The following is a 27,953-nucleotide window of genomic DNA, read 5'->3' as shown; positions in this document are numbered from 1 at the left end:
GATTTTTTACTTTCTTTCACCGTAGAGAAGCATCAGCGTCTCCAAAGAGGATTTTTGAAATATTTTTAGGATGTAGGACTTAGAGCCATGTCTGTTTGTGTGTAGTCAAGGGAAAACCCTTGGCTGATATAAATCTTTCTGTGTTTTAGTTTCTTGTTTATCACATACATAGCTTTGGGATTTTTTTTTTCACTACCAGTGACTTTTGGATTTTTGCTTTTTTCTCTTTGGTGTTTGTATTTTTTAAATTCTAAGTATATTGGTCCCTTTAATCCTGGTCATCAATAAGCTCTAATTTTATTCACAGAATAAAATAGGCAGACAACTGAAGCTTTGGAAAATTCAGCCACGACATGAAATGAATTTTTCTTTCTTTTTTTTTTTTACTTTTTATGCTTTTCCCAGGCTTGGTATAGAACTGTGTAGGTTATGTATTTATTTCTGTACATTATATAACACTAGAAGCTACCGTGTCAGAAAGACTCAGAAACTTTTGGCTCAGTGTAATCAATTGAGTTTTGTTCAGAGCAGTTCAGGATCTGCCTTGGCTGCAGAGGTGGAAAAAATATTACTGAATTCTCCTTTATCTGAGGAGTTTAATTTCACATCTTTTGATTGTTGATCTTGATTTCCATTTGTATATTTCTAGGAGAATAAATGCAGCACAATGTCTCAGCCTTGACCTTCACTGGAATTAGGTAGTTTCATTAAACAGGTGATAAATCAGTTTAATCATTAGTGGATGTGGGGTTTCCCACCTAGATTTTCCCATTCCTGTCCTAAATGCCAAGACTATGGATGTTTCTGAGATATCTAACTTCAGTTAATTACCTTAGGTTTGTTCATCGACAACTGAGGCAAACAAAATGAAGCCTTCCAAAAGTCCTGGGCTTATCAGAATGTTAAAATAGCTTTTAAATTAAGATAGCAGATGAGAATTTATCTTCTGATCTTCGAAACCACTCATCATTTAGTAAGAAAAGAAAGCTCTAAGTGAGGGAAAACAGTTTATTTCTTCATCAAGGAGTTTAGATCCTCCAAAGGGCACTGTTCACATCAAGTAGAGCTTTTTAATTAAGCTCACTAAACAAATGCTAAATCTTTCTGTGCAAGTATTTATATTCAGCGAGCAGCACTCCTGCCTTTGTTAAACATTGATTAATGTCACAGGCATCTCACATGCAATATTTTAGGAAGATCATTAAGTCTGATTATTAAGTCTGGGAGCAGCACATAGAGCAGAAGGGTTTGGTGCAGAGTTTCCAGGCTTCTTCTGCAGGGACTTCTGTAGGAAATGCTGATTGTGGGGGGATGATCAGCGGGGTCTTTGCAGAATCACAGCAGGGCCAAGAACCTAAACAGGGGCTCTTAAGGAGGAGCAAAGAAAGGGGACAGTGGAAAAATGGAAACTCCTGAGGTGTGGGATATAGCAGAAACAGGTGATCCCCCAGCCAGGGAATAATGTGCTCTGACTCCATGATTCAGGAGGCTGAACAAATGCTTTATTAAGCTACACTGTATTACACTGATACTATACTAAAGAATACTAAAGAAAAACCTGTGACTGTCTGGAGACAGCCAGGACACAGCTTTGACCCAATTGGCCAATCAATCCAAACAACCCTCAGCAGAATCCAGTTAACAAATCAGTTTGGGTAAACAATCTCTATAACCCATTTCACATGTGCCAAACAATAGGAGCAGCGAATAGAGATAAGAATTGTTTTCTCTGAGCTTGTCTGAGCATCTCACTGCCTTTCCCTAGGAGAAATCCTTGGGAGCCTTGTGCCTGCTGCCCTCTGTGAAGAGGGAAGGAGGCTGGATATTCCTACTTTTGGTATCGTCTGTAAATCTCCTTCCCTAGCCCAGGTCCTGCAGAGGATGCTGCCAGTGGAGGGACCACAGAGCTCCAGGGCTGAGGGTCCAGGCTCTGGTGGCAGCTCCTTCATCCTGCTGGGGGAGGACCAGGTTGGTCCTGGTGGTTTTGGCTCCCTCCCTGTATTTTTTAAGGAAATACTGCCTCTGATAGATGAATGAAACCTATTGTTTCACCTCTCTCTCCTTAACAGCCATTGCACAAGAATCTTGCTCTGGATATACAATTATATGGATCTTGAAAGCCCTCTCAGCACAGTCCCCACAGTTGTTTAGGAAAAGATGGCACATTTTTATGGGATTTTTATTTTCCCTCTAAAAATATAACACATAAAAATCTTCACCAGTTTTTCACAGCTGTATGTTTCCTATTATATTCCTAATATTTCCTATTAACCCACGTTGCTCGATTTTTTAATTGCCTTTTCTTAATCACATCTCTTTGGCTGAGATTAACATTTGGCAGCAAAGTGACTTGGCAATAATTCTTTAGGAATTGTTTGCCCACACTCCCATAACATTCAAAAAGATATGTTTGTTCATGTTTGCCTGGCAAAGTATTGAGTTCGGACAAGGGAATTCTCTTATGTGCAAAGTAGGTGCAGGCTAGAATATAATCTTTCATGGACTGTGCTAAAAACAATATTAGTAAAATAACAAAATAAAATAAATGTCTTCATTTAGATTAAAGTCTTGCCTGTTATTTTTCTCTCTTCTTGGTGTTCTATTAATGGAATTTGTTCTGCACACACTAGACATTTAAAATCTTTTGTGCATTCCAGCTATGTCAAAACAAAATTAAATACAATCAAAACCTGTCAATCCTCGTTGTTTACTACCTCCTATTCCTTTTCTTTCATAAATAATTTTTTGGCCATCAGTATGCAGATCTGAATTTTTAAAGCAACAATCCTAAATCCCATCTTGTTTCACTTCCTGTCTTGGGCAGGGACACCAAGACAGTTGGTCCAAGCCCCATCCAGCCTGGCCTTGGGCTGATCCAGGGGAAGCCACAGCTTCTCTGGGCACCCTGTGCCAGGGCCTGCCCACCCTCACAGGGAACAATTCCTTCCCAAAATCCCATTTAACTCTGCTCTCTGGCAGTGGGAAGCCATTCCCCCTATCCTCTAACTCCATCCCTCATAAACAGTCTATCTCCATGGTTCCTGTTGTCTCCTTCAGGCCACAGTTAGGTCAATCAAAATCTTCTCCAGGCTGAACAATCTCAGTTCTACCAATCTTTCCTCCCAGCAGAGCTGCTCCATTCCTTTGAACATCTTGGTGCCTCCTCTGGACTCCCTCCAGCAGTTGTCACAATGTTTCAGTTAGGAAAGAACCTGCTTATTGAACATAAACTGAATTTATTTCACTGGTTTATTTTCACCCCTGGAGTTTGTTTCCACAGTTATCACCTCAAACCAATTCACTGGTTTGTTGGAGCATATGCTTCATCCTTAATCTTGTTTTCCTTCAAGGTAAACAAATTCAAATGAAGTGTTTTGTGCAGATAAACTTTTAGATCCTTGCTATCCAGGAGGGATTGCATGTCCTGGGTATGTTTCCCTCCAAACTAAAAGTGCCAATTGGATCTGATTAGTGGTGGCAGATGGTCAAGATAAAGTTTACCATCAACATATTGACTCTTGATTCTGCTTCCCAGCAGTGCCTCCTTGAGCCTGCTAGAAGAGATTTACATACTGATCAGAACTTTTAGCTTCTGTGCACACCTATTTAGTCCTTTTAACTTTCACACATGGTTTTAATTTTCCTTCTCCTTAACTATGAGGCTCAACACTGTTTAAATAAAGGCTCGTATTTTTGTCGTGGTGCTAACAGCTGCAAGAACAGCCCTGTAAAGTTTGTAAGGCAGGAGGGGTTACTGCAGGTGCAGAACAACTTCTGTTCAAGGGTTTCTATTCACCATGTGAAGCAAGATGGATTACTGCAGGTGCAGAACAATTTCTGTTCAAGGGTTTCTGTTCACCAATGTTCACACAGCTCATGCACCAGCAAAGGCTCTGCTCCTCCAGCCCAGTTAGGACCAGCATCATGGACCCAGGGCATTCACATCCAGCTGCTTTGTATAAAATAACAGGATAAGAAGAAGTGGCCTCAAGGTGCACAAGAGGAAGTTTGGCTTGGATATCAGGAAAAATATCTTTATGGGAAGGGTTGTAAAGCACTGGAACAGCCTGCCTAGGGACATAGTGAAGTCACCATCCCTAGAAGTGTTCAAAAACATGTGGATATGGCACTTGAGGACATGGAGTAGTGGTGAACATGGTGCTGGTTCTGGGTGGATGGTTGGGTTTGGTGATCTTAGAGGTCTTTTCCACCCCTAGTGATTCTGTGATTCTGTTGTTGGTGTTCAGGACACCCTTGCTGGTGTCCTGGCCCTGAATTTGATGAGAGCCAGACGCTGAAAAGGTCTCAGAAAACCCTGTATGGATATACCCCAAGACAAAGGAATGGGAATGGAGTGCTGTTTGCAGTATTTCACCAGTTTTCTACCTGGATCACTAGCATTGTCCAGTGTCCTTCCCAAAACAAGTTACAAGAGCTTAAAATTATTAATAGCTCTGTATGTTTCTCTCCAGCACCTTTAAACCTTGAAAAATCTCACACCACGTCTTGCCATGGGTAAGGACACCTTCCACTATTCCAGGTTGCTCCAAGACTCATCCAGCCTGTCTGTGAAGACTTCCAGGGATGGGGTTGGTCTCTGATGTCCACATCCTTTCTGGACATCAGAGACCAGCACCCTCTGAAGGTTTAAACATTTTAAACATTTCCCATGTGGAGGTTTAGTGTTTCACACCAAATTTCCTTGTTTTGACACAAGCTATTTGACACAAACCGAACCACACCTGGGAGGTTCCTGGGCCCCTCCATTGAGCTGGGGAGCAGCTCCCAGCCCTGCAGTGGAGCAGCCTGAGGGATCAGTCAGAGCAGAGCCGGGATTGAAGGAATCCCACCAAGATCCTTCTACAGAGCCACTAAAGGTGCTCCAGTGGGCAAAAGAGGCTTCCAAATTTTACCATGTTCATACTTCAGCTTTGCATTATCCAGCAGTTGAGGAATTTGTTAAAGAGGGGTTCACCAATCCAGGTTCTGGGGTCATAAGCAGTTTTCTCTTTCTTAACAGGCTGGTAAAAAGAACCTTATATTCATAAAGTTTAAGTGGCACAAGACCAGACAAAGGAGAAAAGGGAACCCAAAGCAGTGTAAAAAGCATAGTTTTTTTAGAATTTCAGTTCCATTCTGACAGCTTGGGGACATCACTAAATCCACAGGTTCCTGATTGTCTGTGGGAAAATACAAAGTAGGAGCTTCTAGAAGGAAAAATGAAAGAAATTAATTAGGGTAAATGTTTTCTATATGGTATAAAATGTTAAGAGAAGCTCAAGGAGTTTCTAAAATGGAAACTTGTAAATTTTGGAGCTGTTTGCAACAATGTGCTATCTTCCTAACTCACCACTGATAGCAATTTAGTAATTATTGTTGGATGTACTTGAGGTATGGGAAGATCTTACAATGCATTGCCATTAAACTGAAGATTTTCCTGTGTAACAGACTGAAGTGTGATAAAAAACCCAGCATTTGGACCAAAATTTCTCACTAATACAGCATAAACCCCATCAAACATGCAAATACTAATCTTGTTGTTGAACTTCAGGGTGATTAAATCACCAGAGGTGGAAAGAGGGATAATTCCCTGGTTGGAGGAGATTAAAACGGGAAGAGGAGAGGGCTGCAGGTGAACAAGATTATTCAAATGAAAGCAGCAGGAAGGAGGAAGCAACACTGTGTAAGAAATAACTTTGGTTTTCAGTGAGAAGGGGTGACAAGAATTCCTAGTCTGGGTTAAAAATCAGTGATATTTGTCATTTTACAGTCATGGAATTTGAGATATATTAGTGTAATCTTTCCCATTTTCCCTGCCTCTTCTCAATAAGTGGCCAGTATATTCAACCTTTTATTTAAATACTTTTTTATTCCAGTTCAATCTGGTTTCTGTAGCTTTCATATATGCTTGGGAATATGTGTCCTAGATATCCGAGGTTCACCTATTTGTGCAAAATAAATCAAAATTTCAGTCTCCAATCGAATTCTGTCTGATTTAACTCCACAAAAAGCTAATATAAAAGATTGCAATTGAACCACAAATCAGAGGGGATTGATTTTGTTTAGGCTAAATATTAGTCTAAATATTAATGGGACTAAAATTAAGTTTTAAGTTCTATACATTAAAATTGTACCATTTGGCTTGTACCTAAATTTTGAGTTGTAATGAGATTCTGATTGCAATTACAGGTACACACATGGAAAACCCTGGGAATATAACAAGGAAATAAACCAATTTATTGCTCCACTCAAGGATGTTCTAAGGGATTCTTGAAGAGGTTGTAATGCCCAGTCATTCATAGTTTGATAGGTAATAAATCTTACATCAGAAATATTTCACCCATGAAGCCATGTTTTGGTCCATCTGGGTACCTGAACTCCTCTAACCAAATATTTTCACTTTGCTAGTTATGAGAAAAACTACCTCTTATTTTCCTTTTTGATTGCTTAAATAAGAGTTCCACATGGTGAAGGATTTGTATTTTATCCTTAATCAAAGCTACAAGAAGTTAGCTTCACCTGAATGATAGGAAGGAAATGGGGATTTGAACAAGATTTAGAGTAGTGAAAAGCATGAAGAGATTAATGATTAGAAAAAAAACAAAGTAGGAGTGATTCCTGGAAGAGTGGGTTTAATGAATTATTGGAAAGAGGAGGGAGAGGGCATTTGGCAAAAAGACACAGAGTTGAATGTTCCTTGTGCATTAACATTAACAGAATAATAGCACAGAAGGGTTTTAGAGATGTAATGAAGAAATGCATAATCCCAGGGAGGAGATTAGACCTGAAATGTTCTTACCTGCAATGGATATGTGGGAAGTCTATTAAGTAATAAGGGTAGAAATGTAATGGCTCCAAAGTCCTCCCCACTTTCATTAGCTCAGGAGCACAAAGTGGATTCCCATTTTATGGACCAGAAGTGACAGCAAGTGTGTTATGCATATTCCTCAGATCGTTTCCTGTGGGTTAGACATTGTTTCTTCTTGAACACTAATAATACTTTTTACAACATGAGAATTTGTTCCCACCAATTTAACTTATTCTGTCTTTTCAGGGACAGAAGAAGAAGCAATGAACATTTAATGAAATTACAATCTAATGAAATTTTGAAGTTCTTTAATTTGTAATATTTTCATTATTTTATGTGTCATGTGGGTGAGAGGTTTCAGAAAAGGAAGATGTTTAAGTATCACACCTGCCATGCAGGATTTTCAAACAGCACATGTCCGGGTTCATGCAAGTGGAATAGCAATTTTTATTTTATTAGCCAGCAAATATGGGGGTTTGAATGTTTTTTTAAAAATTTTCCCCCTAAAAAAACCCTATGTTCTTTTTTTGTGTGTCATACCAAGCATTCAATAGTATTCAGTAAGGAGAGGAAGAACAGATAGATGAGAACTATTTTGACTTCAGTAAATTTATTTTTCCTGTCAAAAACCTATTAGAAGTAGATGGCAAACCAATACATCTTATGCCTTTTATGATCTTTTGGGATTCCTTGTGTCCTTATTTTTCTGTAAAACTTCATCCTATCCTTGTGCTTTCAATTTTATATTTATGCCCTGGACTGTACTTAACTAAATGTCATAAATTGTTGTGTAATAGTGAGTTTATTGCAGCTAAACTCAATGCTATAGATTCACTAAATTGGGCTTTTATATGTAGATGTGTTGTAGTTTTCCAAGCATGTGTGTGTTTCTAAATTGCAGGTTCAGCATTATGCACAAGGTAATAGTTTTTATTTCATTCTCCTGTGCAAATGAGTGTTGTCAGTCAATCCAGGTTTAGATCATGTCATTGTTTTGCATTAATCAGTCACAAAGTTGTTAAATGGTGCCACAACAGAGTTAAATTACCTCAAACTAGCACTAACAATGCTTTCCATTAGCATTTCATTTCCAGTTCCATTATTCCATTAATATTTAGGTTTCTTTGGCAATGAAATGTGCTTCCTGTGCTTATCATACTAAAGTGATACAGATGATTTCACACTTTTTCTAAGGAGAAAAGAGTATATTTTATTGTCCCTCCTGTTATAAAGAGTTTGATGTTGCTACTAATAATACACTGCAAAAGTAAAGTGGTTTGATTGCTGTAAACACATGATAGCAAACTAGCAGATATTTTTCTGACACCTGGTGCAGAAATACCTCCATAATCTCTGTGCAGTCAGGCTCAGGGTGAACTCCAGAAAATCCCCACTAATCAAATACAGATGGAACAACCCCTTTTAAAATTAACCTCCTCAGGGATGCTCTTGCTTACCTCAGAAAGTCATCTCATTGTAGAATAAAATCTACATGGGGAGAGATATATTTTGGATTTAGGGGTGTTTTTTGGGTTTTGGATTTTTCTTTCTCAAGTTCCCAAATAATTTTCTCAGCAATTACCAAAATGGGGTATTAAACCAAATTAATTTCTTGCTGTGCCATTTGATAAGACCAATCCTTGCCAGGATAGAAGATCCTGTGCTGGATTTTCAGCTGTGGCTGAAAAGACACTGCCCAGTATAAGAGATCCCAGCTCAGCATTTCTGAACTGGATCTTGCTGATCCAAAACTCTCAGAAGGACAAAGGCTTTTGCCACTTGCAGCATGATAGGCTGTGGCTGACATTCCTTCAGCTTAAGGTCAATGCCACAAGGCAAAAAGGTGTTAAAAACAGCATATCTTTAAAATCAGTTTTAATCATTAGATTTTTTCCCTACCCCTCAGTCATGCAGAGCACACCAAGGGGGAAGCTGTCTATTATATGAAATTTACACAAAGTAATAAATAGGTGTCGGGAGAAAAGAAAATTATGAAGACAATTGTCTCAAATGGAAAATTGCTCGTTTTTTAAACAGAAATTATATTGTGTCCCATAATGAAGCGGGGTTTCAAAATTTAGGCATTCAAATGTCTGGATTCAGTTTCAGGACAGAGCCCAGTCAGTGGCAATAAAGAACATTTAGCTGTGTTGTGGGACATCCAGTTTTGAGCTCTGATTTTGCCCTAGTGCCACATCAGTGCTCTCAGCTGAGCTGCCTTCAGTCTTTGTTCCAAACTGTATAAATAATTAATTACAGAGAGAAGAAATGACACAGAGACTTGGATCTTAGTGTGAAGGTGGAAGTGTCAGGCTCCTAGATATTTCCAGAAGGTGGTTCTCATCTCTTTTGGCAAAGATGTTTTTCTAATGAATACGAACTTTCTGACAACTTGTACATTTTTAGAAGGACAAAGAAGCATTTCCTGTGCATATTTATGGACAAGTGATGTTTTTAATCTTGACAATAACAAGTAGATTTGCTTGAGGAAAATTTATTTCCTGACACTTTCACTTACAGTTCTGTCTGTCATTAAACATGATTTTTAGCAGTTTTTAGCTCAAGGTATATGTCCAAATAGTTCTGAAATCATCTATTTAATCAAAAGTTGCGAAAGGACACTTGGTTGCTGTCAGGCATGAATTACAGACACCAAATTTGCGCCCTGAACTAATGTATTTCTTCTCTGCTGCTTTCTAAAGCTGGGCATAACTACAAACAATGAACCTGATTTGAGCAAGGCAGAGGAAACAGGAACCTTAGCAACAAATTTATTTCTGGCATTAATTTGGTATTTATCACAATATCCACTGGAAGCTAATTTTATTTTTGCTTTATAGCATTTTTAATAGTTGTGAAGTGTTTTTCTTGCTCAGAAAGACAGGGAGATTTTATTTTCTATTGTTAGAAAATACCACTTTCCTGCATCATTACATTATAATGGAAAAGTAATTTGCTTCCTCAGTAAGTGGAGCAGTGCCTTCATTGATGGGAAGAGAAAAAAAAAAAAGTGAATTAAGGCTCAAAGGAAGTATCAATGCATTGCACGTTGCAAGGGGAAAATAATATTTGTTCCCTGACATTGTGCAGGGCGCAGGGAAAGCTAATTGCAGTGTGATTTCTGTGATAAGACAGCATGCTGAAAACTCCTGGAAAGAAGACTAATTTTGGGGCATTAAAATTCAGATGTTACTATTAAAAATGTCACTTTGAGGTTTAATGGCAAGATTTTGCAATTTCCTCATAGCACAGTGCTATAGTGCTGTTGGATCCTTTGGTACCAATGATGGCATTACCTTAACACTGTGTAAATCACAACGTGACAGTGGCTGACAGCACATGATAACCAACAAGGATGGAAATTTATGGATATTTCTCCCTCTTCTGCTTCAAATATTGCAAATTTTGACACCAGATGATGCAATGTCTGCTGAGAATTTCCTTTTCTGCTGTGTGAATTTTTTCAAGTAACATTAAAATCTGTGTCAGGATTTAAACTGAAGTTATATAATACGGGATAGAAGCTCTCCTTAGTTTATTTAAGAGAAAATCACAGACCGGTTTGATCTAGGAGAGACCTCAAAGCCCATTCAGTGCCACCCCTGCTATGGGCAGGGACACATTCCACTGTCCCAGGCGGCTCCAAACCCCGTCCACCCTGGCCTTGGACACTGCCAGGGATCCCAGGGCAGCCACAGCTTCTCTGGGCACCCTGTGCCAGGGCCTCCCCACCCTCACAGGGAAGGATTTCATCCCGAATCCCATCTAGCCCTACTCTCTGTCGATTTGAAACCATTCTACTTCATCCTGTCACCCCAAGCTATCAGATTAGCATGAAATTATCTACATACAGAACAATATGGCAAACGTATAAATGACATCCCACAATAGGCTATGCTGCTGCGATATTCCTGGATATCTTGGCTTAAAACAACCCCTCTTCTCTTAACACCTGTAATTTTACACAAAAATGCCCATAGGTCAAAGTATGAATATAAGCCTTCAATGGGAATATTCATTGGATTTAAAATGCAGTGGATTTTTTTACAAACTCCAGTTATTCAGCAATGCTGTAGTTAGTGTAAGAAACAAAGAGAAACACATCACCTTGGGGTTTACGATTTTAAGGAAGTGAAAAGTTATCCTGAAAAGAACTGAAAACTTTGCATTTATGTCAGGAAAAAACAATGAGCTTGTTTCGTTTTCAGAGAGGTCAAGAAAGAAAGAAGTTATGATGATAAACTTGAAATATCAAGTTCTAAAGAAACCCCAATTTTTTACTGTATCTTAAAATTTAAAAAATGGGATAACATTGAATGATGGGTAAGGGCAACAGCAAACAGAGAAGTCTTTTAGTACTGCTGTGAGTGAAGAAGTTTTCTCCAAAGTCAATTGAGTCAATATCCTTACAGGGTGACTAAACCCTTGTTCACTGAGATAGAAGTCAGGCTGCTGCAGAAATCAAATAAATACAAAACCAACTTCCATTCCTAATTTTCCATACTATTTTGTATTTTCCATTAATATTTGTATTTGAAGTTGTTCTTTATCAGAGATGCATGTTAAAACTGTTTATAAAACTATCACAATTTGTGTTTATCTTCTTTTTGGCATTCACATTCTCTGAAAAATCCCTTTGCCCAGGGTTTCTCTCTTGGGAAGCTGAGAAGCCTCAGAAAAAGGAAAACAATTCTTATCTCATTTGCTTCTCCTGTGTTGTGCTCATGTGGAATGTGTTTGGAGACTGTTTACCCACAGGTGATTGTTTCATTGGATTTCTAGTGTGAGTTGTTTTCACTCATTGGCCAATCAGGGCCAAACTGTGTCGGGACTCTGGAAAGAGTCACAAGTTTTCATTATTATCTTTTTAGCATTGTGTAAGTATCCTTTAGTATAGTATTCTTTAATGTAATATAGTATTATAAAGTAATAAATGAGCCTTCTGAGAACATGGAGTCAGGTACATCATTCCTGCCTTTGTTGGGACATTCCCAGTAAATACAATACTTATCCCTGAGAATCAAAATTCCTCCATCCTGGTCTGACTCATCTTCATTATCTTTCCAAATCTCATGGGTTGGCTGAGACAACGAACAGGATGTTCAGCATCCAATGAGTCCTGGTCACTCCTGTCTGCTTAGGAATTGTGGTTGTGACATCCAAATTGACCCCAAAATTGGCACCATCACCTGGTCTTTGGAAACACTGGTCTTTGGTACAACTACGTAAACCTAAGGCGGAGAATAAACTGAGACCAAACACTGACCAAGAAGGGTCTTGAGTCTTTGCAAAGTCAGCGCACAGCCCTAGGCCTGTTATAACAATGCCCATGCTGAATTTACTGAGCTATAGGGCTGGATAGAATCCAGACCTTCAGATCTTAACTGTTAGCCAGGGTTCTGTTAAAAAAAAAATAATTAACATTGAATATTTGCATGATTAAAAGAGATAAATGGAATTCTTTCCTAAAGTGTCAGTAGAAAATCTTTTATTAGGATTATTTAAAGCATAATCTGGCCACTGTTGAGTTAAATCATGTCTTTTATGCACACATGGTGGTGGTTTCATTTCCCTCTTTCTGGCAGTGGAGCTGTGTGGGTGCCAAGTGTGGTTCAGCATAATTTGAAATCAAGGATTTAGGTGTCAATTAACATTTATAAACTTCAAACTAAGGACTTGGGTGTCAGTTAACATTTATAAACTTCAAACTAATGCCAATCTGTGACTCCAGACATTTGCTATCTCACTTTCCCTTGTTGCTGGTTGTTAAACACATTGAGGTTTGTGCAATTCCATGAGTCAGGATTCAATGCTGCCTTCTGGTCTCCCTGTACCAGACAGCGTCTTAATATCTTCCTTTTTTTTTTTTTTTTTTCTTATTGCCTTTTCTTTCTCTCTTTAGGAATATCTCCTAATGTATTTCCACTCTCTCTCCAAAAAATCTCTATGTTTGTGGAAGATAAAAACACAAATAATACTTATAAAGATTGTTAAGAATGGGACAGCTTTTCCACTGGGAAAAAAATCTAATTTTAATACTGTCTGGATGTAGCAGAAAGGACTGTATATCTGCTGTCATTACAGATTTCTTTTTATATAGCTATGCACACACACATTCCACCAGCTTTTGAAGTGTCTACACTGAAATGGGTTGAAATGTTGCTCAATTTTATAAATATTTAATTTGTAACTATATTTTTTGGCTTTAACTACCAGCTCTTATTTGTTTTCAAAATGGAAATTTCTCAGTCTAGGTTTTCATAATACAAATAGAGAGAAATCTTTAAATAGAGAGATCTTTAAAAATTCTCCTATAAGGTATATTTCCAACTTCCACCAAAAATTTTGTAGGATTCTAATTTTTCCCATCCATTAAAAAATAACCCAGGGACAGTCTGCTATAGGATTTTCTGTGTTCTTGCTACAATGTGCAAATCACTGGGATGTTTCCATGAATTTTACTCAAGTGTTCTGGTTTTCCAAATCCATCCTGATAGAAAGTGTTCCCTGGGACTGGAATATCTGTTTTTCTGATTTTAACACATCACGCTCTGACCATGGGAAATGGACTGTTCTCATTGTTCCCTACTATTTTCCATGGGCTTTTATGGCCATTCCCATAACCCACTTCTTTACTCTCCAACAAAATTCCTCTTTTGCAGTCTCCTAAATCTTAGTGAGTATGAGAAGTTCCAAATATAACGTGTTTCCTTAGTTTTTTATTCTTATAATAACTCTAATATACTATATCGCATTGAATAAACAATATATAAAGGGAGCAAAATTAGTTAAAAGTAATAAATTCTTCAAGGATTGGAATGGAGAAATACTGAGATTTATTTTTAATGATTCAGAGAGATATTGGTAGGACTTGTACTTACAGGTCATCCTTAAATGTCTATGAGAAAAGTCCATAATTAATATTAATTTATTAATTTCAACCTAGGTCATTCGAGGGCCTGCTTTCCATGCGGCCTAATTTGTGGCACTGAACAGCTGTTTTAAACCTCAGTTTGTTATCTTCTCGCTTTATCTTCCTCATGTTGATGAGGAAGACAAGTATCTCCTTTGTAGGAACAAATACCAAGACATTTGAGCCTACTTCCTACCAATCTGAATGGGAAAAAAATTATTTTAAGGATCTAGAAAAATCTGTTGCATTTGGCTGGAAAGAAAAGGATCAAAGACCAACATTATTGCTTTGGAGATATATATTTAATGCTTTAACAGATGCCATCAATCTGTTGCCTTTTAATGAGTTTCTCGCTGTGCTCCCCTGAATTAATTATCTCTTGTCATCAGTTTTATTCTTCTGGGCTGGATTTTCAAATAGAAAGAATATTTCTGTTTCAATGCATAATTATAAAATTGAGAGAGAACAATAACCCCAGGTTTTGAATTGATGATAAACAGCCTTGAACTCGAAGCCGTTTTTTGTTTTATTTTTAATTTCATTTTGAAGGACTCAGCTCTCAGAAATCCTGAAAAAAGTATTCACCCAGCAGAACAACAAGCACTGATGGCATTTTGCATGTATAATACCTAACCTGTATCCCTCTCTCAGCTCCTCAATCATGATTATTATCTATAAGAAAAAAGATCTTTTATGTTGAAATTAAATGCTTCACTCTTCTTAGTGGAAAAAAGAGAAAAGAAAAGGTTTCACAAGGAGGGTTCACTGGAAATAATCTTCTTAATGTGCTTTGGCATTGTGCTCTTTTAGCTGCAAGCTAGGTACCAAGGAATGTGTCCCAAAGGTTGGTGATGTCTTCAGATAGGATTCTTCAGGGTAGCTGCTCAAGTTTGTGATGGTTTGAAAAGAGAAAAATATATGTAGAAAGGATGAGGGAGTAGTACTGAGTGGAATATAGCTCTTTTATTGTATTGCAAAATTCTGCTGCTCTTTCTGAAAGGCTCACAGAAATTTTTAGGTTGGAAATGACCTTTAAGATCATCAACTCCAAACATTAACCCTTTGTTTATGAATAGAGACCAGAGAAGAGAAAGAAAAATTGATTTTCCTACTGAGAAAATATTCAATATGCAAAAGATGAAAGATCACAAGCAGAGATAATTTGCAAATGCTGCTGAGCAATTTACATTCAGCTTCATACATGTTCCTACTACCCCACTGTAGCAATGGGCTGCTGGGGAGCAAACTCAACATTTTATAGAATAGACATCCCAGTGGTCTTAAAATAGATGAAACACTGTATTCAACCATTAGCTGCTATTCTCTTAGCAAAATGTGTACCCAGAGACTCAGTTCAGTCAAACACCAGACTCTCCTGATAGTATCTGTCAATATTTTGTACTTTTGTGTCAGCTTGTAGGAAGGCAAATATCAAACAATCCTCCCCATATCCCACTTAATTTCACTTGCTTTAAAAGAAGAAAAAAAAATAAAAAATAGAGCTGTTAACTTAAATGAAGAGCCTTAAAGTACCTCACAAAATTGGTCATTCATGATGGTACCAAGTTAATATGTTTTAAAGATTTTCTGCTGTTACTTGTGCAAGTTCATCTGAGAATTATTTTTATATTTGAGAATCATGTTTAGCTGTGTGCAGAGAAGATTCCAAACACATGGAGACAATTGTTTTTGTTGATAAAAAGTGGAATACATTTAGGAAAGAGATCTTGCTTTAAAAAAAAAAGCAGAATCTTCAGGAGCAAAAGGAAGATGGAGCGTGTGGAATGGAAAGTGGGGAAAAGAGAGCCGAGGATGCCAAGTAGCAAGTGAATATTCAGAAGAATATGAGTAATAATTCTTTTATCTTCAGAAGAATATGAGTAATAATTCTTTTACCTCAGAGCTAAATCTGCAGTCAGCAGCCTTGGTGCTGCCACGTAACTGTTGTTAACCTCATTTCTGGGTTAGCTTGGTCACTTGGTGACCCTACAATGTGTGTTAAGAACTGTTTAACTCATTCTTAAATTGGGAACTTCAATGATTTTTTCACTGCTGCTGCATTTTGAAAGGAGCTGTCCACTATGCATGGCCTTTATCCACTTTTTAACCTCTTTTTATCCACTTTATTAATTTTTTAACTCAACTGATTCACCAACAGGGCTGGTCACTTCTGTAGTCAGCCTTCTCCACAAGAAAGATTCCTTCTGCTACTCCTACAGATTCACTGGATGGAACCAAAGGGTACTTTTGACTCATGGACATGCCAGCTGTAAAAGTGATTATTCTCTTGAGCAAATGACGCTTCTCGTGGTGAATGAGGCTGGATTAGCCAATTGTACAACTCACACACAATGTCCCCTCTTCTGCCTAGAAATGTAATGATATGCAGCAGCATAATGAGCTTACACTGAATTTTCAAGCAGAATCCCTAATCATGAAAGCTCTTAAGTGCTCCTAATTGCAACTCTTCTTAAATGAGTGGTTTGTTGGCAAAAAGAGATTTGTGGAATTAGGCCAGCCTAATTCTGGATTCATTTCCTGTCTCAGAGAAGTGACACTTTAGGAAAACAAGTACGTTCTGAAAGCGTCACTGGGCAGCCTCGTGGCAGGAGGTGATGGAGGGTTGGTTGGTGACAAAATGCAGAGTTCCTCAGGAGGTCAGATTTGCAGTTCCTAGCTGAAAAACTTCTATTCCCTGAAAGTATCCAGGATTTGTCTTTCATGGAGTCACAGAATCCCAGAGTGGTTTGGGTTGGAAGAGACCTTAAAGCCCATCCAAAATGTCACCCCTGCCATGAGCAAGGACAGGACACCTTCCACTAGCCCAGGTGGCTCCAAACATCATCCAACCTGGCCTTTGACACTTCCAGGGATGGGAAATCCACAATATTTCCCATTTTTTTCAAATCTGCCATCTTTTAAAGTCCATATGAGACATGAGAAAGGTAAAAGAGATGTGGAAGGATCTCTCAGTATCTTCATAAAATCCCAGAATACCAGAATTATGTGGGCTGGAAGGACCTTAAAGCCCATCCAATCCCATCCCCTTCCATGGGCAGGGACACTTTCCACTAGCCCAGGTGGCTCCAAGCCCTCTCCAACCTGGCCTTGGACATTTCTAGGGATCCAGGGGCAGCCACAGCTGCTCTGGGCACCCTGTACCAGGGCCTGCCACCCTCACAGGGAGTTCACAAAATTTCCTATTTTCCAAATCTATCTTTTTAAGTCCATACAAGACATGAGGAGGGTAAAAGAAATGTGGAAGGAAAAAGACATGTGGATACTTGGAATGCAAAGATCTCTGGCTTATGAACAGCTTTCCAGTGTAAAAACAGAGACCAGAGACAAAGCAGGGAATAAATGACATTTACATGGACAAAACTCTAACAGGAGAATGATGGAGAAAATATTGGATATCTGAGCCCTCCCCCAGATCCCTGATGGATGGGTAGTGGAAAGGACCTCTCAGCATCCTCACAAAATTCCAGAATCCCAGAATTAAGTGGGCTGGAAGGACCTTAAAGCCCATCCGGTCCCACCCCCTGCCATGGGCAGGGACACCTTCCACCAGACCAGGTTGCTCCAGAACCTGTCTTGGAGGGGGTCAGACAGACCTCTGTGTCTGCTAAGAAGGGAAAAATCAAAATTATCATGGAAAAGAGTGACCTTGCCATGGGATTTTGGATGGCATTGAGTAAAAAATTTTTATGGGATGTGTTGAGGGATGGTGGGAATGCAGAAAATATGAGATTTAGTGGAAGAGCAAAAGGCAGTGAAAGAAGGGATCAAATGTGATTTAGAAGAGAAACTAGAAAGGAGGGAGGACAAAAAGAATCAGCAAAATGAGAACAGGCTGCTGGTCAGGAAGCAGTTACAATTATTGTGCACTTCTAGAGAAATGTAATTATAGAGGAGCGTGGCCATTCGTTTTTCTTTGTATTTTTGATGAACTCACACAACATATGCAAGCAACTGGTAATGAATGATTAACATAGGAATGCTTGAGGAAGTGAGGAAAAAATTAGCTTAAGGAAATGAAACTTTTAATAATGGATTTTTTTAAAAAAAACTTCTGTATACTGATATTAAAAATAAATATTTCAAAACCTGTCACTAAGAAATAGTGTGGACCACTGAGTTGCTTATACTGTTTTTAATACCACCAATGTTAATCCTGCTCACACATTTACAAAATATCATTGTTCATGATGAAAATCATCCCTGGAGTTGCATGGTCTTGTCAATGTGACTTATCACAAGATTTGTGAAAGCCTCTTTTTGTTCTTCATGTAAGTAACGCTCACCACAGGATTTTCAGTCCTCTGAGATGTGAGAAAAATCAATGAACAAGAAGTCTTGAAGACATGGCCTAAGTAAAACTAAAGATTAGAAAAACAAGTCAGAAATAATTCAACATATACTGTATAGAACTTGAAAAAAATGGTACTGAAAAATAAACTTAGGACTTTGCTGCATCTGGTTAATGCCTTTTATGCAAAGAAAGCTGCTAAAACCAAATATAGCATTGAACACAATCAAGATTTTTTCTCATTTTTTAAAAGAATAGGAAGATTCCTTCTCAGTAACTGACTGGGTTACCAGATCAGATCCTACAGACCTCCCCCAAATTAACTGAACACTGTATATACTTCCAAAATGTATTATATGCTAAAACCTTCTTTAAAAGCCTTCTCAGGGCGGTAAAAAACTCTTTATTAAGCTCCAGTCTAAATATATTTAAAACTTATTAATGTACCTGTTTAATTGTGGCAGCATTTTGCATATATATATTCTTCATCTCTGGTATTTCTCCTTAGAGGGGTTTATAGGGTAATCTTCTTCCAATCACACATTTCTGCTTGGAAGAGCCTAAAAGTTAAGCCATCTCCATCTTTAATTTTTAATAATATTAATAATAGTAATAATAGTAATAATAGTAATAGTAATAGTAATAGTAATTATATATATATATAAAACTATAATTTTCACCTGATCCCTGAAAATTATTAGGATTAATGCTATAGATCACTAATTTCTGCCTTGTACAGAAGATCAGATTGTTTCTGTTTCTGTCAGGAATTGCACTCCTGGTGTTTATTAGGGTCACACTTCACCTGACAGAAGGAACTGCAACAAGCTTCATCCTTGCCTGCCTTTTGTCAGCTCTGCACAGACTTATCTCTGGTTTTGCCTGCATTGCATCCCAGCTTCTGTATTTCCTTTGTCTGAAAATCCAGACTTTCTGGTGGATTTATAGTCATAGTTTTATGTAAAATAACCTCAAATCCTTAAATCCTTGCTGAAAGGCTGGTCAGTCTGTGTGAAAAATAGGGAGCTGGGTGAGCATGAAAACATATTATAATAAGTCAACATTTTACAGGATATTTTTGGTGACAGTTTGCAGAACCAGATACAAATGTGAGCCATGCTTTCAAGATAAACACACATCTCAGAGCACAGAGAGGTGAATTTCTAGGCATGGTACACCTCTGGTTTCTATTGCAGTTTAAAATCACCTGCATAGTCTAAAACACAGAAAATAAGTTAGAAAATTAAGGGGATGCCACCTGCTGAAGGAAACCAATGATGCCATTGCGTCCTTTTCCTTTTCTTTCCCTCCAGAATGTCTGGGAATTGAGTGAAGAAATGTGGAGCTGCTAAAGTGGGCAGCCTGACAAAGGTTCTGCCATTTGTAATTTTATTAGTGTTCTTAATGTTCATTAATGTTATTCATGTAATTTTATTGTAATGTTATTTGTAATTACACACTTTGTCCTTACATCCTCACCACAGACAGGCAAAAGGGACAGACAAAGGGACAACACAGCCAGACACACAATTTTTGCTGTCCCACACGAGAGAAGAGGTGGACTGGAATTAGTCAGTGAAACAAGAAAAGGTTGTTATATATGAAAGAAGGTGAAGATTTCAGAGAAGAGCTATGCTTGCCTGCATGTAGGATGAGTACTTAATTAATCACATAATTAATTAAGATTTGGGTAATAATTCAGAGCTCTCTTCATCTGAAGGAGTCTTCAGGTGCTTCCTTCAGCCATTGAATGAGAAGGAGGAGAGATCCTGGTCTGAATTCCACTGGTAATGCACCTCCTGTGGGAATATTCCTGCCATGGATATATCCAGTGACTACATAATAATATATTTCAGAAAGTGGACTAAATATCTGCTGTGCTTAGTCTAATAAAATAACCCATTAATGTCCAGCTATACAAATTTAATTTACTGTATTAGAGGGTTTTTCTACTTGAAATCCCCTGGCCATTATCTTTACCTGAGAGGGATCAATCTCAGTTAAGCAGTTAGCACTTAAGATAAAATGAGAACGGGATTAATGGGTTTATATTGTGTTATTTAAGAGCCATTGCCAAAAAAAATTACCCCCAGTCTATGTGTATAATATGACATTTCTCCTTTGCTCCTGCACTCCCTCAATACCTTTTAAATAATAGCAATAAACATAAACCTGGCAAGAGTGAGCAGAGATTTGGAGCTGCCCAGGCCTTGCAGAGATGAGCTCAAGGTTTATCTGCTCCCTTGGTTGTTTTGCTTCAGAATTCCCCTTTGGAAGCACTCTGTACATCTATCCTTTCCTATTTTTTAGGGTGCAGTCTGGCAAAATGGCATCAGTTAAGAAACTGGTAAAAACCGGAGTGAGAGCTACGATCTAGATAAGCAGCTCAGGGCAGCTTTCCCAGCCTGGCTGTGCTAACAGGATGTGGTTAATGCTCTTGCAGCCCTTGGAATATGCAAAGCTGTAGGTAAAAGTGTCCAGGTATCACTGAGCTGAGATCGTTTGTTAGATTTGGAGAAATGTTTAATTCATAGGAGCAGATCTTTTCCTTGCCTGTGGGAAATAGATATCTTTATGGTCTCCCTTCCAATTCAAATCAGTTTGTGATTCCATGAAATTCACTGTTTCTTACAATGAATAAACAATGAAAAGTTAGAAGTCTCTGTACTTGCATAAATCTAATGTTTTGATTGAGTTAATCCCATTATTCCTTTTTCCCCTGCACATAACATATAGTTCACAATATTCTGAGTTTTTCATTATGACTCTGGATGAGAAAAAAATGAGGTGCATAAAGCAAAGCTTGACAGAACTATGAGCAGATATTCAATCTTATATCTCAGCTGAAAAAATTCCAACTGAATGTCATCATAAAGTCAAACACAGGAATTCCCAGCTTACTATTAATGATGGGAATGGAAGCAAATAAATGACTTGCCATTTCCTACCTTTCACACAGTGGTTGAAGGAGCTATTCTGGCAGTTCAGCCCTTGCTTTGGAGGGGCTTGGAGCAACCTGGGCAGGTGGAAGGTGTCACTCTGTGTGTTTTAAGGTCCCTCCCAACCCAAACCATTTAGGATTCTATACTGCATTTTCTCAGCCTGATGTTACCCTTTATATCTACAGCCTCAGACTGTAGATATAAAGAGATTGGAAATACTAGATATTTTGCTTTAAATTCTGCTTCTTGGTTTGCATTGGAAAGAAACTTCTGGTGTCTGTTTACCACACTCTGTGCAGATATATCCTGCTATTACATTAATGCCTGTAAAGAATTCACAAGTGTTTCTTCCAGAATGCTGACAGTCAAACAAGATACATGACCTGCTAATGGCTATCAGGATATACTGGGGTGAAGTATATGCCTGAGGGGAGTAATCTATTGTTTTATCAAAGACAGATTAAAAAGCAGGACAGAATACATTTTCTCATAGCCTTAAGTACCCTTAAAACTACTCAGAAACTTTAAGTTTCCTGCTTTTTGAATTAAAAGGTTTTTTTCTATGTTGCTTTTATTCACTGCTCCTTTATCCGCTGTGTGAGTTCCTCCTCCCTCAGTTTTCCTGTGCCTCAGCTTTATCTTCAGAGTCCTTGAAAAGGCAGGAGCATTCTGCACACAGAGATCTGCATGCACATGTCAGCTATTCTTGTCTCCATCCAACAATCTGAGCTGTTCTCATTTTTTTTAGGCATTTCTTTCTCTTTCTGGAATCAAAAACTCACAATGGTTTGGGTTGGAAGGGATTTTAAGGATCATCCTCATTCCACCTCCTGCCATGGGCAGGGACACCTCCCACTAGCCCAGGGTGCTCCAAGCCCCATCCAACCTGGCCTTGGGCACTTCCAGGGATCCAAGGGCAGCTACAGCACCTCTGGGCACAGATACTTAAAGGTATCTCAGTAGAGCTGCTACTTTTTCAATTCCATTAATAATTTGGCTGCTGGATGAATTTATCCCTAAAGAAGGGCAACATTTGGGGCTGTGTCCCCTCTTCAGTAGACCGTCAGGGATGGTTGACAAGATGGATGCACATGACCGTGTTCACAGGCGTCTCAGGATGAGGGAAGAGATGAGGATCTGACTCCATGTTTCAGAAGGCTTGATTTATTATTTTATGATATATATTATATTAAAACTATACTAAAAGAATAGAAGAAAGGATTTTGTCAGAAGGCTAGCTAGGAATAGAAAAAGAAGGAATGATAACAAAGGCTTGTGTCTCAGACAGAGAGTCTGAGCCAGCTGACTGTGGTTGGCCATTAATTAGCAACAACCACATGAGACCAATCACAGACCCACCTGTTGCATTCCACAGCAGCAGATAACCATTGTTTACATTTTGTTCCTGAGGCCTGTCAGCTTCGCAGGAGAAAAAATCCTAAGGAAAGGATTTTTCATAAAATGTGTCTGTGACAAATGTATCCCTGAATACACAGAATGAAGGAATCACAGAAATTGAAGACACAGAATTGTGGAATTACTCAGGCATTAAAAGACCTCCAAGACTTGCATCAAGGCCAACATTCAGTGCTGCACTGGTGAAGTGTGTGGCTTCTAAGAATGTTCCTCTAAGGTTGGTCAGCACTTCCTGTGCTGCATTCAGGGACTGAAAAGGAAAGGGAAATGTTGCCACTGAGGTGCAGCAATATTGGTTAAGCTCAAACAGGACATTACAGTCCATGCATACACCCCAGCAATTTCATCACACCAGGAAAACAGCAGAAAGCTTAAAAATGGTCCTTCAACCTCCCTTTCCTTTCCTGTTTCACAAGCCTCATGTGGTTCCAGATTTTTATGATGTTACACCACAAATGGCTCCTTACCTGACATAAAAATCCACTGGCAGCTTTTTTCTCTCTCATTTTCTCCTGATCTCTTGCTTTATTCCTCTCTCTCTCTCTCTCTGTGTCTCTGTCTCTTTGTAATTAACAGACATTATATTAAAGCTGTGATGTGAGGTTTGTATGAAGTCCAACATAGCCAGTGTGATGTGCTAATGATGACTGATTTCTGTCTCACCAAGTCACAATGTGTGGGATTTACTGAAGAATCATTTTTTGGTTACCAAAAAGGTTTTCTGACAATATGAAGTATCACAACGCAAACCAAGAGGAAAGCTGGATTATGATGCAGATGAGTCTGAAATATCATAGCTCAGGGTAAGGATTTGCCAGCTGAAATTTTTTAGGAACTCTGTTATTACAGACCCATCTTGGATGCAGAAGTCCCTGAAGTGCCCTTTGCCATCTGAATGAGACCATTTTCCTGAGCTGATGGCTTTGCTGGTCACAGCCAGGACATAAAGCAGAGCTGTGCCTTTGAGAAAAAGAAATTCTTTATGTCTGTTAGGAGTTGTTAGTTTTTGGAGTGGGTTTTTTCATTTGTTTGCTTGAGGGTTTTTTCTATTTTACTTTAAGAAAATAAAGTAGGCAAAAGTACCTAAAAAGAGTTAAAGCAGATACCAATATTTTGGTTCTTGGTGAATGAATTGACTCTGTTAGATCTCATTATGGGGGAGATTTTGGGAAGAAGAAAATGAAGCCATTAAAGGAGCTGATTCTGATAATGTGTTGCTTTATGGGTGGCTGTATTATTCCTCTATTGCTTGGAGGTGTTTTTGAGGCAATGCTCCATTTCACAGTCTATTTTTAATGTAAAGAAAGGGAAGGACTCAGCTCCCAACCATCATTACTTCTTTTTATATTAGCTCACATTTCTGTTTGCAAAATATGCTGAATCCAAACAAATAAAAAAGATGATACTTAAGTAAGGCTTTGCTCTATTTAAGCCAAGCTTATATGCTCTAACAGAGTTTGAATTTTTATGCTGCAGTTTATTGCAGTGGTGCCATTTGGGCTGTTAAAGTTATTTCAACATTTTCATTACCAAGACTGTTATCTGAAATTGCCAACTCAACCAAAAAAGCCTTCACATAAATACCCACTGTTTTGAGAGGCAGCAGTTTCTCTCATTCCACCCAGCTCTATACTGTTTTTTCCTAAAATGGAATAACACTCTAAGTATTCAGATATAAGATATAATCTAAGATATATTAAAAAAAAAGGGAATTTAGTAATTTCTGAATTTTATGCCTCTATTATGGGGCTTTTTCTTTCTGTAGTGCAAATACCCATGAAATGGGTGAAGGCCATTCAAGGAATGCATACAAACCATGGGGCTTTTATTTATTTATCTATTTATTTAGGAAGCAATAGCACCACTAAAAGTGATGTTTTTGATATATCACAACCATGTGTGTGCAATATGATTATAGCAAGGTGGGAGGCAGGGCTCTGGTGCATATATTTGGGGAGATCTGTATTATTTTTTAGATTTCAAATTGGGTTTAATTGCCTTTTAGTACTTTATTAGTAGAGAAAATTGTTAGGATATGGAAAATGTAGACTCTTCTTTTCATACCACATTTCATTTGTATGGCAGGAGACATCATCCCTTCACTCACCGTCACATTCAGAGAAGGAAATGTGGCATAAGAGCCAGAAAGCTGCTGCAAAATACTAAAAAAAAATTTTAAAATTAAAATAAAAATACAGGCAACCAGAACAGTCATGAAACCAAGCAGATGAGCTATTACATGACAACAGAGCAAATATTAAGCTTCAAAAGTTGAAGTCAAAGGCTTTGGCCCTTGAAGATGAAAGGACATGAATAAAACTGTCAGCTGAGGCAAAGTCATGATCAGGGTTTAAGGGACTCCCTGGGGGACTCATATCCTATGCCATGTCAAACTGTTGCTGATTCAAAGATTTCATCCAGATTTTTTTAAACAATCAAGGAAAAGTGAGTTTGAATATTCTCTACCAGTTTTAAACATATGATGACTGAGTTTGCCCCTTTTTAAAATAGTTTAGTTATTATAATAAAGGTGAATTAAAGTAAGAAACACATAAAATTCCAGCTGACTCACAAACAGCAGTGGGCTTAGATCAGATCTCATTATTTTCTTGGGTAAAATTAACATATTATATCCAGTGTCTCCAGTGTCTGTATCACATAGTTTCAATCTCTTTTTGTCTATATAGTTGTTTTTTTCTTTTCAATGGCCTGTTCTTAGTATCTAATTTAAGGGCTTTGCAATAAAAACTACTGCTTAATTCATTGCAATGTCCAGATGCATCTGTTTGGATTAGCTGTGCCCTGGAAGACAGAAGGAATATGAGGAGCTGATAATCCATCTTTATTACAAATACCTGCAGCAAGTGACTGGAGCTATGCCAATATCTGCCTATGCAAACTGCAGTGCTGCTTAAGGTGCATTTAGTGCTCTTTTATTTCTGGCTGACAAGGACTGGAACACAATTCAGGTAGTGTATTTTAGCTTCTGGTTGAATCTGTGAATTACTGCAACAATAACCATGGGTCAGGGCAAGTTGGGAGTTTGATCCACATATGGGCCATTCACTGCAGAGCTGGATTTGATTCTTACTGGGCCCTTCCAACTCAGAATATTCTGTGATTCTGGGAATAAATGAGTCTTTTCCTTTGTCTTTAGGTAACCCTGATTATTTTTACTGCATATATCTAAGATATTCAATTACAGAAACATGAAATATCCTGCCAAGAAAGAAAGGCTGATACTGTTAGTTTAGCCCTGAGTTACAAGCACCATGTTCAAGGCAGGCATTTGTACCTCCATGAGTCCTTTTTGAAATAAACACTCAGGTACTTTTAAATACATTTCTTTAAGTTCATTGTCACCATTTCCTTTTAGTACATTCTAAATAACTGTCTGGCAAATTATGTAACCAGAACTTCAGGTTCACTGAACTAGTACTTAAATTCAAGTCAACGGATAAATTTAAGCTTAAGAGGCAGGGATACTGAAGCTTTGAGATTAAAGACATAACAAGACAGTGAAAGTTTCATGAAAGAAATCGGAGATGAGACCTGATACCACAATTATCAGATTTGAAGATCATGAAGAAAGTCTTGTGAGATCCAGACTCACTTGGGTTTTATTCTTTGTGACATAACAAAATTACTTATTATTTAATTTCTTTCAGCTACACAGGAGTCTGCAATAGGTCTGGGACTCCCTGAGGAGTCTGAGCAGAACACACCAGTGTGCTGATGTCATTCTGAATTTTATGCTGGAGACTACACTTGTGCATTCCTCTTTTATATCCAGCTTGGTAATGCCATTTTTCATAGTGTTTACTTTCCTTTTTGAAGTCTGAAGTGAGAGAAAAAGCTGCTGTTATACCAATGTTGCCAAAGAGATCTAAATTGTAACAAGACCTTAAAGTAAATTTTCACAGCAGAGAAGAGCAAATCCAATTTTATTGGATTTTTCTGCATGTTGACCTCAGAAACTTTCTCTATTACTGCAGTCCATTTAAATTCTCAAGGATAGTGTTTTACCAATAATTGATCATATAATTCCGATGAAATTCTGTTCTCTTAAGTAAATCCCACACAAGTCAAGGAGAGAGGTTACTCCTGGGCAGATGAAAACATGCCAGAAACACAGAACAACAGAATTATATCACAAATCAAAACAAGTGGAATGCATTGGCAATATCAGTAGGAGCAGCTATGCCAATTTTGTCTTTAAAAGTCAAACAACAACCATTTCATATTTCAGCATCTTACTAATACAGATTATGGAGGAAACACAGCTAACAGTATTTTTTGCAAACAATTCGGTGTATTGTCACACCATTACTGTAATGTAATTTGAAATTTTGCTTTATATTAGCTGAAGTACATCAGAGAATCACACATGCTCTGGAATCACCTTAGGTCAATACAAAAGAATGACTGCTACATTAATATTTCTCTATCTCAATTATTAAAGCATTCTGATAAAATAAATGATGGTCACTATTTAATTGAGCTAACTCAATCAAGTTTCATGGCCTTATGTTCTTATTTAAAGATTTTTATTTAGCTCTGGTTTTGCCCTTTTGGGGATGGAAAAAAAAATGTCATTTCAAATTTAATTTTCTTTTAACACCATAATATTCAATATTGACAATAGCTCTGAGCCTTAAAACCATTATTGTATTTTTCTCATTCTGTGGGAGATGATAGCTGAGCATTAAACAGAGCACTTTTCAAAGTTCTGATGGCAGTAGAAACGAATGCAGATTTAGTAGTAAAAGTGTCCTAGGTATTAAATTCTGCTGTGCTACAAATTTGCTTTTCATTAATCCATCAATCAATCAAACAAACAAGAATTCTATTTAATTAAAACACACGTTTAATACAAAAGAAAAATATAAACATTCACAGAGGGCATTTATAACATTTATGTGTTGCAAAACCTTAAGCCTTTTAAGAATAAAAATCAATTTTTATTAGAGCTCCCTGCTTTTGATGTCTCACTGCAGAAAAAATCAGAGCTTAGGAAACCACTTTGTCAAGCTCTGAGTTCAGCCTGGTGAAAATTTTTGTCCATCCCGGATCAAACAGCACCAAAAACCCCACTAAGGGGTCAGAAAAAGTACTAAAGGCAGCATCCTGCTAGAATGGTGTTCCCAGGGGGGCCTGGAATGCTTTGGGAATGGGATGGAAGAGGGACAGAGCAGAGCACCAGGAGGAAAAGCAAAATGCAGGTGCTGTTTGTGCTTTTTCCTGTTTTACAGGCTCCTTCCTGCTTGCAGAGACCTCAATCAGACCATTCCTTTTGGAGTCTGGATTAGAATCCAGATGGACTCAAAGTCCACACTGAGACTGTTATCTCTGTTTGCTCTGACTGCATTTCTCTTGAATTAGTAGGCTTTCAATAAATCTAGAGCAAATTGAGGATCATGAAGTTCTGGGACCAAATTGGTGCTATTTGCTATTGATAAATAATAATTGTTTTACAAGGTACCACTGCCTGATTTTATCCTTCCTTCCTTCCTTCCTTCCTTCCTTCCTTCCTTCCTTCCTTCCTTCCGCCACTTCCGCCACTTC

This window comes from Ammospiza nelsoni, chromosome 9 (assembly GCF_027579445.1).
Source record: "Ammospiza nelsoni isolate bAmmNel1 chromosome 9, bAmmNel1.pri, whole genome shotgun sequence".
NCBI classification, from domain to species: domain Eukaryota; kingdom Metazoa; phylum Chordata; class Aves; order Passeriformes; family Passerellidae; genus Ammospiza; species Ammospiza nelsoni.
Note: the sequence above shows the minus strand (reverse complement) of the source record.